The sequence below is a fragment of the Phoca vitulina genome, unplaced genomic scaffold (assembly GCF_004348235.1).
Source record: "Phoca vitulina isolate PV1807 unplaced genomic scaffold, GSC_HSeal_1.0 scaffold63, whole genome shotgun sequence".
In the NCBI taxonomy this organism is placed as follows: domain Eukaryota; kingdom Metazoa; phylum Chordata; class Mammalia; order Carnivora; family Phocidae; genus Phoca; species Phoca vitulina.
The window spans coordinates 3,151,796-3,167,225 of NW_022589766.1; positions in this window are offsets into that span (position 1 = coordinate 3,151,796).

Below are 15,430 nucleotides of genomic sequence, written 5' to 3' on the forward strand. Positions count from 1 at the left end.
TTGGCTTTTAGAGGCAGAGTGGGGGCTAGTCCCATGAACAAAACTCATAGCCCCCTGACTTATGTTGGTAAAGGAGAAATCTGTGCAGATCAAACGATCCCATGGCTTCCTTACTTACCTTAGGGCAGGAGAAGTTAGCAAGGCTGGCTCCAGAGGGATGGGTCCAAACCCTAGGCCTATCTGAACTGGCCAGCCAACTCATGTGAGGAACTTAGCAAATATCAATGATGATAAACAAGCTTTTCCTGCTCTCACACTCAGTGTTTTTCCTAACTCTTCGATTAGGACCTGACCAAGACCTGACAGACAGGTTCTGTGCTTCAGTGACACAGTGAGGCCAGACTCCTTTGTGTTAGTCTAGGAAGTCCCTTATCTACTGGGGTTAATCTAACCCTTATCTCCTGGGGACCAATCAATCTGCAAACAAACCACCGAAGCTAAGAACAGCACTCTTGACTGCATGGTCTCATTCCCATGGCAGACATCACCAATTAATTGTGGTACTTCCTTTCAAAGCCCATATTCAAGCCCCTTTCTAAGCCTCTGAATCCTTCTCAGCATAATGCTCCAGAGACTTGGTCTAGGGCAAAACCTGTTTTTTTATTCCTGATAGGCGGATAGCTAGTCTCCATTTCCCTCTCACCATTTGGTTAATGTCATTTGTGTTTCTGGGTTCTGGACCTGGTAAAATTCACCCTGAGTCCCCTTTCTTTCGGAAGGAGGTGCCAAATCCAAGGCAGGACAAAAATTAAGTTTGTTAAAAGGAATATTTATAAACAAAAAGAGGGAAAAAAAAACCCATTTGAAACATCTCCCTAAAATAAACCAAAAATTTAGCAACCTCTCATGGAAATTGGCGTCCTGTATACAACTGGGAGCCTATAGTATCCCAGCTGCTAAAACATTATATCTCAGGGTTCCATAAGGAACTTTGAGGCCAGTTTGTCCACCCTATCCTACTCACTCAGTATTTATGATTTACATAGATGATACAAACACCATCCTACTTCTTTGATGTCTTCTTCTATTCACAGAGCATACCTTGGAACTGTATCTGTAATTTCTCTCCTTGGTATTTCCCAAATCCCACTACCTCTTATTTACCTCCAACACCAACTGGTGATCAGATACTTGAAGGAACTAAGTCCTGCCTAAGACATAGAGACATTCCTGTCAAATCTAAAGAAGATTATGAGTTATTGTAGGGTCAGAAGGCATACAGGTCAGGGAAGGGACTAGGTAGATTACATTTTTCTTCCCCAGGTTCTGCCACAATTTAGGATAGATTCTGAGGCCTATTCCTAGTAACCTAGCTTTTCCCAGGGGAGCATTTAATCTCAATCTGTTTTCCTTACCTGCACTGATTCTCCCCACCCCAACCATATATATGTTATGTTATATCAATTTCTCTTTCTGTTAGATTTCAAGGATTCCATCCTTAACCCCATTCCTACCCAGTCTACCCTCAAAACAAACCCACAGTTGTGGGAAGAGGCTGGAATAGAGAAAAGATGTAATTCCAGACTCTAAGCATCCCATCAGGTAAATATATTATTTATCCTATAGAAAAGGAAGGCTGTGAGAAACTGGAGGTCATATGCAATGCCTCTACTAGTAATAAATTTCCAAGACAATGTGATAAACAAATAATTTAAAACTTCTTTTATTGTTTCTTGTCGTGCAGGTGTGTTGGCTACAAGTCCTCTTAGTTTTATCTGAAAATGTTATTTTATTTTCATACTTGAATTACATATCCCCTGAATATAGAATTCTGGATTGACAGAGTTTTTTTCTTTTGGCATTTTAAAGATGTTTTCCCATTGTCTTCTGGCCTTCATGGTTTCCACTGAAAAAGTCAGCTGTTGACCAGATCATTTTCTCCTCTATGTAATATGTCATTTTTTTCTTGCTGCTTTCAAGATTTGCTTTTTATCCTTGGCTTTCAATAATTTGACTCTGATGTGCACCAGTGTGTCTTTTTTGGTGTTTATTCTGTGTGGCATGTATTTACAATCTTGTATCTGCAAATTTCTGTCTTTCATCAAATTAAGAAAAATCTTAGATATTATTTCTTCAAATACATTTTTCTGCCCCATTCTCTCTCTTATCTCCTTCTGGCATTCCAGTTACACGCATATTTGATTGTTTGATATTATCTGGTATTCATATAGAGAAAGCAGTGTTGAACCACCATTGAACACCAGAAAAACCTGGCTCTACCCTTCTGATCCTCAGGGCATCTGAAGATAGGAATAGTGAGCAGTGGGAATCTAAAGCTGTTCTCCTTTTACCTTCTATATTTGGTAGGAGTTAATATGCCTCTATTGTTAGCAACTGTGCTTTTTAGCCAGGGAGTCTCTTTTATTCTGTAGGAAAAAAAAAAAAAACCCTCACAATATCTCTATACCACTCCGAAACACACACACACACACACACAGAGTCAGAATTATTCTATTCCTTCTGAGAAATAGATGGAAAGTGAGGTTGGTCCTTTTTTAGTTTCTTTTTTTCTTTCAAAACTCACACAAAAGAATAGATGTGCTGACAGTCATTCTTTGGGCAGAAAGAACTAAAGTTAAAGTCAATCTGGGAAACCAAGCTGAGACTGCCCTAGTATTTGACCATAAAAGTAAATGAAAAGCAGGTCAGGGATAGGGGAACTCAGGGTCCCGGAAAAGGCCTAGGGCTTCATCTGGTATGTATTTGCTGATTCATTAATTTGATATTTGTTTTCATTCAGCAAATAGTTATTAAGAACCTATTACGTTTTTGGGGCACCTGGGTGGCTCAGTCATTAAGCGTCTGCCTTCGGCTCAGATCATGATCCCAGGGTCCTGGGATCGAGCCCCACGTCAGGTTCTCTGCTCAGCAGGAAGCCTGCTTCTCCCTCTGCCTCTCCCCCTGCTTGTGCGCTCTCTCTCTCTCTCTCTCTCTCTGTCAAATAAATAAATAAAATCTTAAAAAAAAAAAAAAAAGAACCTATTACGTTTTAGCTACTGGAAACAAGGAGTTAGCGAGGAATTAGCACTAGTGGAAGCAGCTGAGACCCAGTTCAGAGATGTGGTTAATGGGCCTAATTAGTTCCTTCGCCCTGTCACCAGCTTCGTAACCTCCTGCATCCTATTCTGGAGCCCTTGCACAGAGAAGAAATGAAAAAGCAGCGATTTAAGGGGAAAGAGGAGGGAAGGATAATTCCTGAGCACACCGGAAGGAGTATTCTCATTATTGGACCACTTGTGTCATGCAAAACTTGAGGCTCTGGCTTAAGGCCTGATAGTACTGGAAGAGGTAGTACCAGGCATATTAGAGGGGAAGTTAGCCCAGACTTGGGACTGGGCCAGCACAGCAAGGTGGAGCCAAGGGCCAGACTGGGGCAAGGCCCTGCAGCTCTGGACAGGACGTGCCCATTCATGACTGAAGCACCAGGGGCTTCCAGTCTGGCAGGTGTAGCTCAGCGAAAGGGAATCCAGCCCGTATTCAGGAGTCAGACGTGCTTCCTGTCTGGTGTATTTGCCCACCTGTCCCTTCAGTTCGTTGCTGCCATCTCCAGCACAAACTTGGAGTGATTCCAGTTCCCTTTTTGTGATAACCTAACTAATATTTATGTGGCATTTTGCACTTGGCAGAGTAATTTTGTTATTCCATTTATAATCCTCACAACAATCCTGGGAAGCAGGGTAAAGATCTGTTTGTGATCATCTAACCTTGGTCGCTATGAAAGGAAAGAGGTAAAATCAGGCCTCAGTCTTGTGTGGGTAGTTTTCCCATGCCTGGTTGTTGCGGTTTTCTTTCCCCCCTTTAAATAGAGAAACACAGGCTATGCTATTCTGGGTTCAGATAGCAACAATATTTTAGTTTAAAATACACAATGGATCAGATCATTTTGTACTGCTTGGCCCCATCTAGCTGGACAAACATTTTTATTTCTAGAATTACCATTTTCTTCTTCCTAAGGAAGATGATATCCTAAGCCAATGAAATATAAGAAAGATAACTGGCCCCAACCCCCCGTCCCACGAGAGAGAGATGGTGCTGCTGTTTGCTGTGGTGCCAGAGCACCGGAGGGGGGAAGACCCCAGGCGAATGGGAGGCCACATTTTGCTTGTTTAGATGATACGCTTAAAACTTGCCCTGTCTTGACTTCCCACAAGAGCAAGATGAACATCTAAAGATTAGAGCAATGAAATCACTGCCCAAAATGGGGTCAGCAACGTCAGCTTGGTCGCCATCCTCATCCACCCTAGGGAAGAATGACCAGACCAGGAGAATTCTCTGCCTTGGGACTCAGATGGAAATTAGGGTTGGGTGCTTGGTGCTATTTGCCATTTCTCTCTCTCTTTCTTTCTTTTCCTTTCTTTTTCTTTCTTTCTTTCTTTTTTCTTTCTTTCTTTCTTTCTTTCTTTCTTTCTTTCTTTCTTTCTTTCTTTCTCTCTCTTTCTTTTTCTTTTGTGTTACATATATCCAATAAATGGGCCTTTTTCTTTTTTCAAGTACCTGTGTTTTAAAAGTGTTTAAATCACGGATGCCTGGGTGGCTCAGTCAGCTGGGCATCTGCCTTCAGCTCAGGTCATGATCCCAGGATCCTGGGATCTAGTCCTGCATCTGGGTCCTTGCTCAGTGGGGAGCCTGCTTCTCCCTCTACCTGCCATTCCCCCTGCTTCTTCTCTCTCTCTCTCTGGCAAATACACAAATAAAGTCTTTTTTAAAAAGTGTTTAATTCAGTAGAACCACATAGGAGGGCAAGAAAGAACAAAATAGGGCTTGCTTGCAAATTAATTGAACCTTAGAAGCCATTCTTCAACAGGTGGATGTTTTTGCCTTTTTAAATAAATGAATAAGTTTGAGTGTCCAAAAAAAGTACAGCATTTGAACAAAGCCACTCAGCCATAAAAGCTGAGAATTTTTAACAATCACCACCACCATTGTTTGCTGAGTGTGCCAGGCACATACACATATACATATACATATAGTCTCTAATGAAAGATAACAGTACATGGCAGGTATTATAAACCTCACTTCACAGGTGAAGAAACTGTAGTTGAGAGAAATTAGACCATTTCTCCATAATCATATTTAGGAAGTAGAAGAGCTAGAATTTGAATCCTTATTTTTATGACCTTCAAGATCATTCTCTTTCTACTCTACAATACTTCTTCTCACTATATTACAGCATCAGTAATTTCTCTGTGTGTTAAATATGCATGAGTAAGAACTTCCAAAATAATTTATCTTGGAAGAACAGTTCCCCAAAATATGAAGATGCAAATAAATAGTAGGTCAAGTTCTGCTCTGCAGTCAGACACACCGTGGGATGCTCCCAGAGCTATGATTTCTCCCCCTGCAGTCCAAACTTCATGTCAAGTGCACTCCTGTTCTCTGTGTTGGTTGTGGATTTCCAGGGTATGACTTATATGGTCTTATTCCTTGTTTTCCTTTGGGTCTCTCATGTAAAACATAACTCTTTAGAATAAAGAGAATCTACCTGATCATTTGAAGAGGAGTAGCTGCAGTGGCTTTAAAGATGTATGCTCAGAGGATGCCTGGGTGGCTCAGCCTCAGCTCAGGTCATGATCCCGGAGTCTCAGAATCGAGTCCCGCATTGGGCTCCCAGCTTGGCGGGGAGTCTGCTTCTCCCTCTGACCGTTTCCCCTCTCATGCGGGTGCTCTCTCTCTCTCTCAAATAAATAAATAAAATCTTAAAAAAAAAAAAAGATGTATGCTCAGTCTGGCCAGAGTCAGCCATATTGACTAATTAAATGAACATCTTGCCATTCGTGACCACCCACATTGACCCCAGGTAATTCAGTAAGGTCGGATTATTTGAAATACTTAGAAAAGCTTCATTACATTCCAAATAGGCAATTGAAGGAAAATAAAACCTGAATGTCTGTGTCTGATTTTCAATTCTGTGAAATGATTTTATCTGACTACAGAACATTTGTTTTCTTCTTTATTGAGGTATAATTTGCATATGGTAAAGTACACACATCATAAATTTGCCGGCTCCTAGACTTTATGTAAGTGAAATACAATATGTATCTATCTGTGTCTGGCTTCTTTTGCCCAATGTTGTAGACAGTCCATTTTGAAGCAACAGATTTTTTACCCCACTTTGAAATTCTTCCTACAATTTATGCATTTGTAAGATGAGAAATTTAAAAAGATTTCAGAGTAGGTCATCTTTAAGAGGTTGCTTATTATCTTATTTTCATCAAGAAGTAATTAATGAAAATCTTTGTGTAAATGTTATGCATCCATTTATCTGTCCATCTCATTTTTTTCTAAAAAATAATTTCAAGTTCTTTCTGTTACAACACTAAGAATTTTCAATTCTGTGTTCTGGAAAATGCCAGCATCGTTTTGGTATATAAGAAAGTTGTTGACCAACCTCCCCATATCCAGCAATGTTTTTATTTTCTAAAATTCATTTTTTTCTTCAGGGAAAAAAGGGGCTGTTTTATTCCTTTTTATTTTCCAAACATTTCAGTAATTCTAAATAAGTTCGGAATTACACGTAGATTCTAAATAATGCAGCTGCATCATAATGAAAAATCAAACCTCTTTCATTTTCCTCCTAGGATTTGTGCATTTAGATATATACTCATTATTTGACTATATTCATCATGTAATATAATTTTCAGCTTTTCCTCACTTAATGTAAAGTCATAAATACTTTTCCATAATAGCATGCTTTCTATATCTTCCATATTTACCTTTAAAACCCACATACTATCTGTTGAATGAAGTACCATAATTAATGATTCTCCTGTTATTGACTGATTTTAATTTTTTGTTATTATAAATTACATTTCCTTTCTAAACACCTAAACATACATAAAAAACATTTTACAATAAATGTTTCCATAGATACCATTTTTTTTCTTTTGGCATTCATCCTTATAATTAATTCTCAGAACTGTAATTACTGCATAAAAATAATTATTAATAGTTTCCATAAAAATATATTAATTTACTCTGTCATAGCAGCGTAGGAGTATACCAATTCTACTACACCCTCCTCAAAATATTACATCTACATTTAAAAATTTTAAGTACTAGGCAAAATAATTTTTCAATTTAAATTGTTTTTCTTAGATCATTACAATATAAGATGATGATCAACACTTTAGTACTTTTGTTAGTTAATAAAAGCAATAAAATTACTTTTTAGTGATAAAATTAATTTTTCTTCTGCAAATTCTTCACATTCTCTGTTCGTTTACGTATTATGGTATTCCAATTTTACCAATTCTTTTTAAAAATTGAGATATAAAGGGTATATAATATTAGTTTCAGTTGTACAATATAATTATTTGACATTTGTATGTATTACCAGATGATCACCACAATAAGTCTAGTTAACATCTGTCACCATAATTACAAATTTTTTTTCTTGTGATAAGAACAAAGATTTCTCTCTTAACAACTTTCAAATATGTAATAGAGTATTATTAACCATAGTCATCATGCTGTCCATTACAGTCCTATTATTTATCTTATAACTGGTAGTTTGTACCCCCTTCACCCATTTCACCCACTCCCCCCCCCCACACTTCCGGCAACCATAAATAATCTGTTCTCTGTATCTATGAGCTTGTTTTTTGTTTTTTAGATTCCATATATGACTGAGATCATATGGTATTTATCTTTCTCTGTCTGACTTATTTCACTTAGCATAATGACCTCAAGGTCCACCCATGTTGTCACAAGTGGCAAGATTTCATTCTTTTTATAGCTAAATAATATTCCATTGTATGTATATCGCATTTTTTTTTTTTTATCCATTCATCCATTGATGGACGCTTTGGTTGTTTATCTTGGCAATTATAAATTATGCTGCAATGAACATGGGGGGTGATATATCCTTTTGAGTTAATATTTTCATTTTTTATGGATAAATATCCAGAAGTAGAATTGCTGGATCATATGGCAGTTCTCCTTTTAATTTTTTGAGGAAACTCCATTCTGTTTTCCATAGTGGCTACACCGGTTTGCATTGCACTGACAATGCGGGAAGATTCCCTTTTCTCTACATCCTCACCAGTACTGGTCATTTCTTGTCTTTTTTAATAATTCCCATTTTAACAGATGGGAGGTGGTATCTCATTTGTTTGCATTTCCCTGATGATCTTTTCATATACCTGTTGGCTGTCTGTATGTCTTCTTTGGAAAAATGTCCATTCAGATCCTCTGCTCGTTTTTTAATTGGACTTTTTTGGCATTGAGTTATATGAATTCTTCATATATTTTGGATATTAACTCCTAATTAGACATATAATTTGTGAATTTTCCTCATTCAGTAGGTTGGGTTTTCATTTTGTTGTTGGTTTCCTTTGCTGTGTAGAAGCTTTTTAGTTTGAAGCTTGTTTATTTTTGCTTTTGTTCCCTTTGCTTTTGGTGTCAAATGCAAAAAATCATCACCAAGAACAATGTCAAGCTTATTGCCTATGTTTTCTTCTTGGAGTTTAGGCCTTACATTCAAGTCTTTAATCCATTTTAAGTTAATTTTTTTTTAAATTTAAAGATTTTATTTATTTATATGAGAGAGAGAGTGAGAGAGAGAGTACACAAGAAAGGAGAGGGGCAGAGGGAGAGGGAGAAGCAGACTCCCCACTGAACAGGGAGCCTGATGCGGGGCTTGATCCCAGGACCCTGGGATCATGACCTGAGCCAAAGGCAGATGCTTAACCAACTGAGCCACCCAGGTGCCCCCATTTTAAGTTAATTTTTTGTTTATGGTGTAAAAGAGTGGTCCAGTTTTACTCTTTTGTATGTGGCTGTCCAGTTTTCCCAGCACCATTGATTGAAGAGATTGTCCTTTCCCCATTGTATATTCTTGGTTCCTTTGTCATTAAATTAATTGACCATATATGTGTGGGTTTATTTCAGGTCTTTCTGTTATGTTCCATTGATCTATATGCCTATTTTTTTTTAAAGATTTTTTATTTATTTATTTGAGAGAGAGAGAATGAGAGATAGAGAGCACGAGAGGGAAGAGGGTCAGAGGGAGAAGCAGACTCCCTGCTGAGCAGGGAGCCCGATGTGGGACTCAATCCTGGGACTCTAGGATTATGACCTGAGCCGAAGGCAGTCGCCCAACCCACTGAGCCACCCAGGCGCCCCTATATGCCTATTTTTATGCCAGTACAATATTGTTTTGATTACTATAGCTTTGTAGTATAGTTTGAATTCAGGCAGTGTGATGCCTCCAGTTTTGTTCTTTCTTAAGATTGGTTTGGCTATTGGGGGTTTTTATGTTTTGGGGTTCCATACAAATTTGAGGATTATTTGTTTTATGTCTGTGGAAAATGCCATGGGAATTTTGATAAGGATTGCATTGAAATTGTAGATAGGTTTGGGTAGTATGGACATTTTAATAATATTAATTCTTTCAATCCATGAGGATAGAATATCTTTCCATTTATTTGTGTCTTCTTCAATTTCTTCCTTCAGTGTCGTACTTTTCAGTGTACAGGTTTTTCACCTCCTTGGTAGAGTTTATTCCTAGGTATTTTATTCATTTTTGATGCAATTGTAAATGGGATCTTTTTCTTAATTTCTCTTTCTGATAGTTCATTATTAGTATATATAAGCACAGCAGATTTTTGTATATTGATTTTGTATCCTGCAACCTTACCGAATTCATTTATTCTAAAAGGTTTTTTTTAGTGGAGTCTCTATGATTTCGTATATATAATATCATGTCATCTGCAAATAGTCGCAGTTTTTTTTTATTTTTTTAAGTTTATTTATTTTTTTTTAGTAATCTCTATACCCAATGTGGGGCTTGAACTCATGACCCCGAGATCAAGAGTTGCATGCTCCTCCAACTAAGCCAGCCAGGTGCCCCAACAGTGACAGGTTTACTTCTTCCTTTCCAGTTTGGATGCATTTCATTTCTAATTGCTCTGGCCAGGACTTCCAATATTATGTTGAATAAAAGTGGTGAGAATAAGCATCCTTGTCTTGTTCCTGAGACAATGTTGCTGTGGGTTTGTCATATGTAGCCTTTATTATGTTGAGGTACATTCCCTCTATGCCCACCTTGTTGAGAGTTTTTATCATACATGGATGTTGAATTTTGTCAAATGCTTTTTCTGCATCTATTGAGATGATCATATGATTTTTATCTTTCATTTTGCTAATGTGGCACATCATATTGATTGATTTGTGGATGATGAGCCATCCTTGCATCTCTGGAGTAAATCCCAATTGATCATGGTATATGATCCTTTTAATGTATTATTAAATTTGGTTTGCTAGTATTTTGTTCAGGATTTTTGTATCTATGTTCAATATATTGGCCTGTAATTTTCTTTTCCTGTAGTGTCCTTGTGATGTTTTGGTATTAAGGTAATGCCGGCCTTGTAAAATGAATTTGGAAGTGTTCCCTCCTCTCATATTTTTTGGAAGAGTTTGAGAAGGATTGGCATTAATTCTTCTTTAAAGGTATGGTAGAAGTCACCAGTGAAGCCATCTGATCCTGGACTCCAGTTTGTTGGGAGTTTTTTGTCTACTGATCCAATCTCCTTCCTAATAATCAGTCTGTTCAGATTTTCTATTCCTTCATAATTCAGTCTTGGTAGGTTGTAACTTTCTAGGATTTATCCATTTCTTCTACGTTGCCAAATTTGTTGGCATATTATTGTTGTTAGTAGTCTCATGATCCTTTGTATTTCTGTGCTATCAGTTGTAATATCTCTTCTTTCATTTCTGATTTTATTTATTTCATTTCTGAATTTATTTATTTGAGCCTTCCTCTTTTCTTGGTGAGTCTAGCTAAAGATTTTTCCATTTTGTTTATCTTTTCAAAGAACCAGCTCTTAGTTTCATTTACCTTTTCTATTGCTTTTTTAGTCTCTATTTCATTTATTTCTGCTCTGTTCTTTGTTATTTCCCACCTTCTACTAACTTCAGGCTTCATGTATTCTTCTTTTTCTAGTTCTTTGAGGTGTAAATGTCATAGGTCTAGCCACATAAAAGAAGGTTGAATCCCTCCATTCCAATTCCAAATTTTTGGGGATGAGACTTTGAGCAGTCCAAGTTGGGGCAGGTGCCCACTTCCGGTCCAATCAACTGCAGTCAGGGCGGTGGAATCAAGCTGTATAAACACATATGACTCAATCTAGTCTTGTGATTTTGGAATTTTAATGTCTGGAGGACAAGGGGAAAGGAGGAACAATATGAATTGGACAGACACCACAAAAGATTTCTCCTGTAATATTTTTGTCAGGCAGACATATTGGTACTGATGGCGATTTTTTAAAGGAAAGAAAAAATGAATATTAAAATGTCTTTGCAGTATGCTAAGAGTCTTTGAGACTTTTGTTATGATGGCATGATATATTTTAGTCATTCGGATGCTTAAGGATAATCTGGGTGATATCAGAGTTTTATGTTGCTGTTTGATTTTATCATTTGGGACAAGAGAGTGACTGAAATTGTATTACAACTAGCATTCTCTTCTTAAGTTCAGTGTTCTTTCCCAAAACGGGGGCAGTGGCATTGTTAGAAGTTAAAACAAACATAAAACTCTACCCTCTGACCAACAAATTTTAGTTAGAATTATGGTAACTTCTTAGGGATTTACAAAAATGTCCCTGAACTTTGTGTCCTTCAAGTTTAGCCTTGCTTTTAATTTGATGTAGTGCCCAGTCTGAATTGACTTGTTTTGTAATTTATATGTCAAGCCTCAGCACAGGGAGCAGGTTTTGACATGTACTAGAAGCTTACACTTCACTCTCAATACTTAGGAAATAATAATTAATGGTTAGGTATTGGGTGTTTGGCACAAAACTCTAAGTATAATTAACTTTAAGAGCTTTTTGGTGTATGATGAAAGTGAGATGTGAAAAACTTTTCATGGCTTCTTAGAAGGAATCAGGAATGTATCCCGTGGCTGAGACATGTTGAAATTTGCAATACATAAATGTAGTAGCCTGATGAATGTGAAAATCAGGTGGTGCTCATGTTAAGAGTTGTAAAAACATTTATACTAGAATTAACGTCAGCAAGATTGGATTAAGAGTTTACCGGTCCTAAAATTAAAGCACACATGTGTGAAAGTAAAACAAAACAAAAGGGGTGCCTGGGTGGCTCAGTTGGTTAAGCGTCTGCCTTCGGCTCAGGTCATGATCCCAGGATCAAGTTCCTCATCGGCTCCTTGCTCAGCGGGGAGCCTGCTTTTCCCTCTGCCTGCTGCTCTCCCTGCTTGTGCTCTCTCTTTCTCTCTGACAAGTAAATAAATAAAATAAAATAAATAAAAAAGTTTAAAAAACTAAATAAAACAAAACACCAAAATACACTAAACCTTAAAATCAGCCAGTCCACTGAGTTCTATGATTTGTTTGTCTGGTAATTTTGCATGGCAATTATTTCATTGCCTTTTTTTTAAAGATTGTGTTTATTTATTTGACAGAGAGAGAGCGGGAGGGAGAGAGCAAGCACAAACGGGGGGCTGGTGGCAGAGGGAGAGGGAGAAGGCTCCCCACCAAGCAGGGAGCCCAATGCAGGGCTTGATCCCAGGACCTTGGGATCATGACCTGAGCCGAAGGTAGACACCCAACTGACTGAGCCACCCAGGCGCCCTTTCATTGCTTTTCTTTTTTTTTTTTTAACTCTCAAATATTGAAGTATTTCTAAATAATTGTGTGTGTGTGTGTGCATGTGTGAATGTCACGTGTTATGTTAATTAATTGAATTTAAGTTAAAAAATAAATTTAAAGAAAAAGAAACTTAACATGATTTAAAGCAAATGCCTCCAAAAAAACAAAAAAACAAAAAACAAAAACCTAAACTAAAAGTTCATAGCCATGTTGAAATTAAAACTTTAGAGTAAGCCTGAAGATGTTTCTTACTGATCCTTGTAGCAGATTATGACAGAGGAACAGGAAAAGAGAAAGGAGGAAACATTATTGTATTCTTAGTATTTAAATTATTAAATTGTTAAATAATTTAAAAAAAGAAAAGAAATTGAATACAACATTGCAAAAGGAAAAAATAGTTAAAAATTACTTGAAGGAAATGGAATGGCTCCAGATCTGAGCAAATTGTGATTGTAGATGTTAAGGGTGCAATCTGAAGGAAATGGAGGTTTGTTAGTCTGGGGAGATTTTTGTAAAAGGAGAATCTCAGATAAATTTTGGTGTCCATCCAACTCCTACTGTCCTGGGAAGAGGAAATCTCAGACTTGTGTTTATAGTTCTGTTGGCAAGACCATGGTTATTGAGAAGGGTACTTCCTGCCGAGTTTAGTCAGGTCCATTGAATTTTCAAGTTACTACCTGCCCCTAGTATGATTCCAGGCTTAGCAAGCAACATTCTAATCACAATCTGGTTCCCTGTGTCACCCCACAGGGAAGAAATGTTCTGGTTACACTGGGAGTGCTCTTCTGGCCTATGTGACTGTGGTAATTCTCAGCACAAATTAATACATCGTCCTAGTTTGTTCGTCAGTGAATTTGAATCATGAGAGATGATCACAAATGGGCTGACAAATGGGGTTTCAAAGCCAGCAAGGCCAAGAGCCAAGGAACTTCACGAAGGAATGTGGCCTTTAGACTCTTGGAGGGCTGAGAGTGTGTCCAATTCATCTCTAGCTCCAACTTGAAGCACAGGGCCCGGGACCCAGTAGAAACTCAGTGCTCATTTATCTTGACTAGGCATTCCTTAATAGTAAAGCCCATTTTATAACTGTAATCTCATTTTATAGTTACTTAAAAGCATATGTTCACCAATGAGAGATTTAAACAATACTTTTAAAAAGTTACCTAGGTAATACACATTTAAAAAATAAACCATAAATATAAAAAGTAGCTATCCACATTGCAATTATTTAGAGAAAACCATTGTTAACTTTTTGGTATATATCCCTTGAAACTTTTTTTATTCATAAAATGCTTATATACATATATGCATGTATATATATATATATATATTTTACAAAATGGAATCTTACCATTAAGCAGTTTTGTAGTTTGCCTTTTTTTTTACTCAAATTATACAGTGAAAATTTGTTTCATATCAATATGTAATCTATGGCATCATTTTTAATGACTGCATAGTATTCCTTAGCATATGGATGTACCATGACTTAAACATTCTCCTGTTGTTCTTGATTTAACATGCATCCATTTCTTTGTTATTATAACCAACACTTTAAAGAACACAATTATCATTTCTTTAGAATGAATTTCTAATGGAGATATTGCTAGGTTAAAGTATATGCATGTTTTAAAGCTTTTGATATATAACGAAATTGTCCTCTAGAAAAACCCGCATTAATTTATTCATCTACTACAGTGTTTCAGAGGGTCCCATTTTACCCCCTTAAGCTTTCTGCACTTAACATCACTTGACATCCCTGGAGCTTAGGGCTACTTATAACCCACAGGATCCTTAGCAATTAACTGGTACCCCAGATGTCACTTTTCTGCTCAAACCCACCATGCTCCTCCAATCCCAACCACTGTCCCTCCATACCTGAGCTCTAGCATCTCCCTCCCTCCTTTCCTTCCTTCCTCCCTTCCCCCTACCCTCCCTCCCTCCCTCCCTTCCTTCCCTTTCCTCCTCCTTCCTTCCTGGTCTTGAAGTTCCTTCAGGGAAGCTCTGAATGGGTTGTGAGGTATGATTGCCAGACAAAATACAGGATGCCCAGTTAAATTCAAATGTTAAACAATATCGCATGCACCAATAGTATAAAAGTTATTTATTATTTCTCTGAAATTCAAATTTAACTGTATATCTTGTATTTTTATTTGCTAAATTGACAATCCTGCCTGGGTATTCTTTAATACTATCTGCCCTAAATGTAGTAAAATTCCTCAAGGTGTCTGATATTTGTATGCTTCCCTCTGTATCATCAGTGCTGATACAGAATTTTCCTTAGTTTATATTTCTTTGGTCATTTTGCAAGGGGTGGGGGTGTATGGAATCGGGAGGGAAAGGAATCAACCATATTTTCTCAAGCTGCCATCTCTTTTCCAGAAGTATGAAAGTTTTGTGGAAAAAACAAAACAAAACAGTGAATTTGAAGGCTATGAAGTAGGAGAACATTCATGACATATTATTTGGAAAAAATAGGTTACAAAGCATGTGGCATGATCCCATTTAGTTTAGAGTATTTTACTTAAAGTGATAGAAATAATTTTTAAATAAGATTCTAAACCCAGACCTCAATTAAATTTCTGGTTCTGCTTTTCCAGCAGTTTTACCTTGGACAAGTTATGTAGTCTTTCTGAGTCTTTTTCCTTATCTTTAAAGGGGACATACAGTCTCCTTTGTAAATTTATTTCAAGTGATGAGGTAACAAGTATATTGCTCGGCACATCCCAGGCCTTCTCTGTTTCTACACTGAGTGGAAAAGCACACACAAGACAGTCTTAATGATTGGATTACTCCATAGTTCATTCAATTTTTGTTTTTTTTATGAC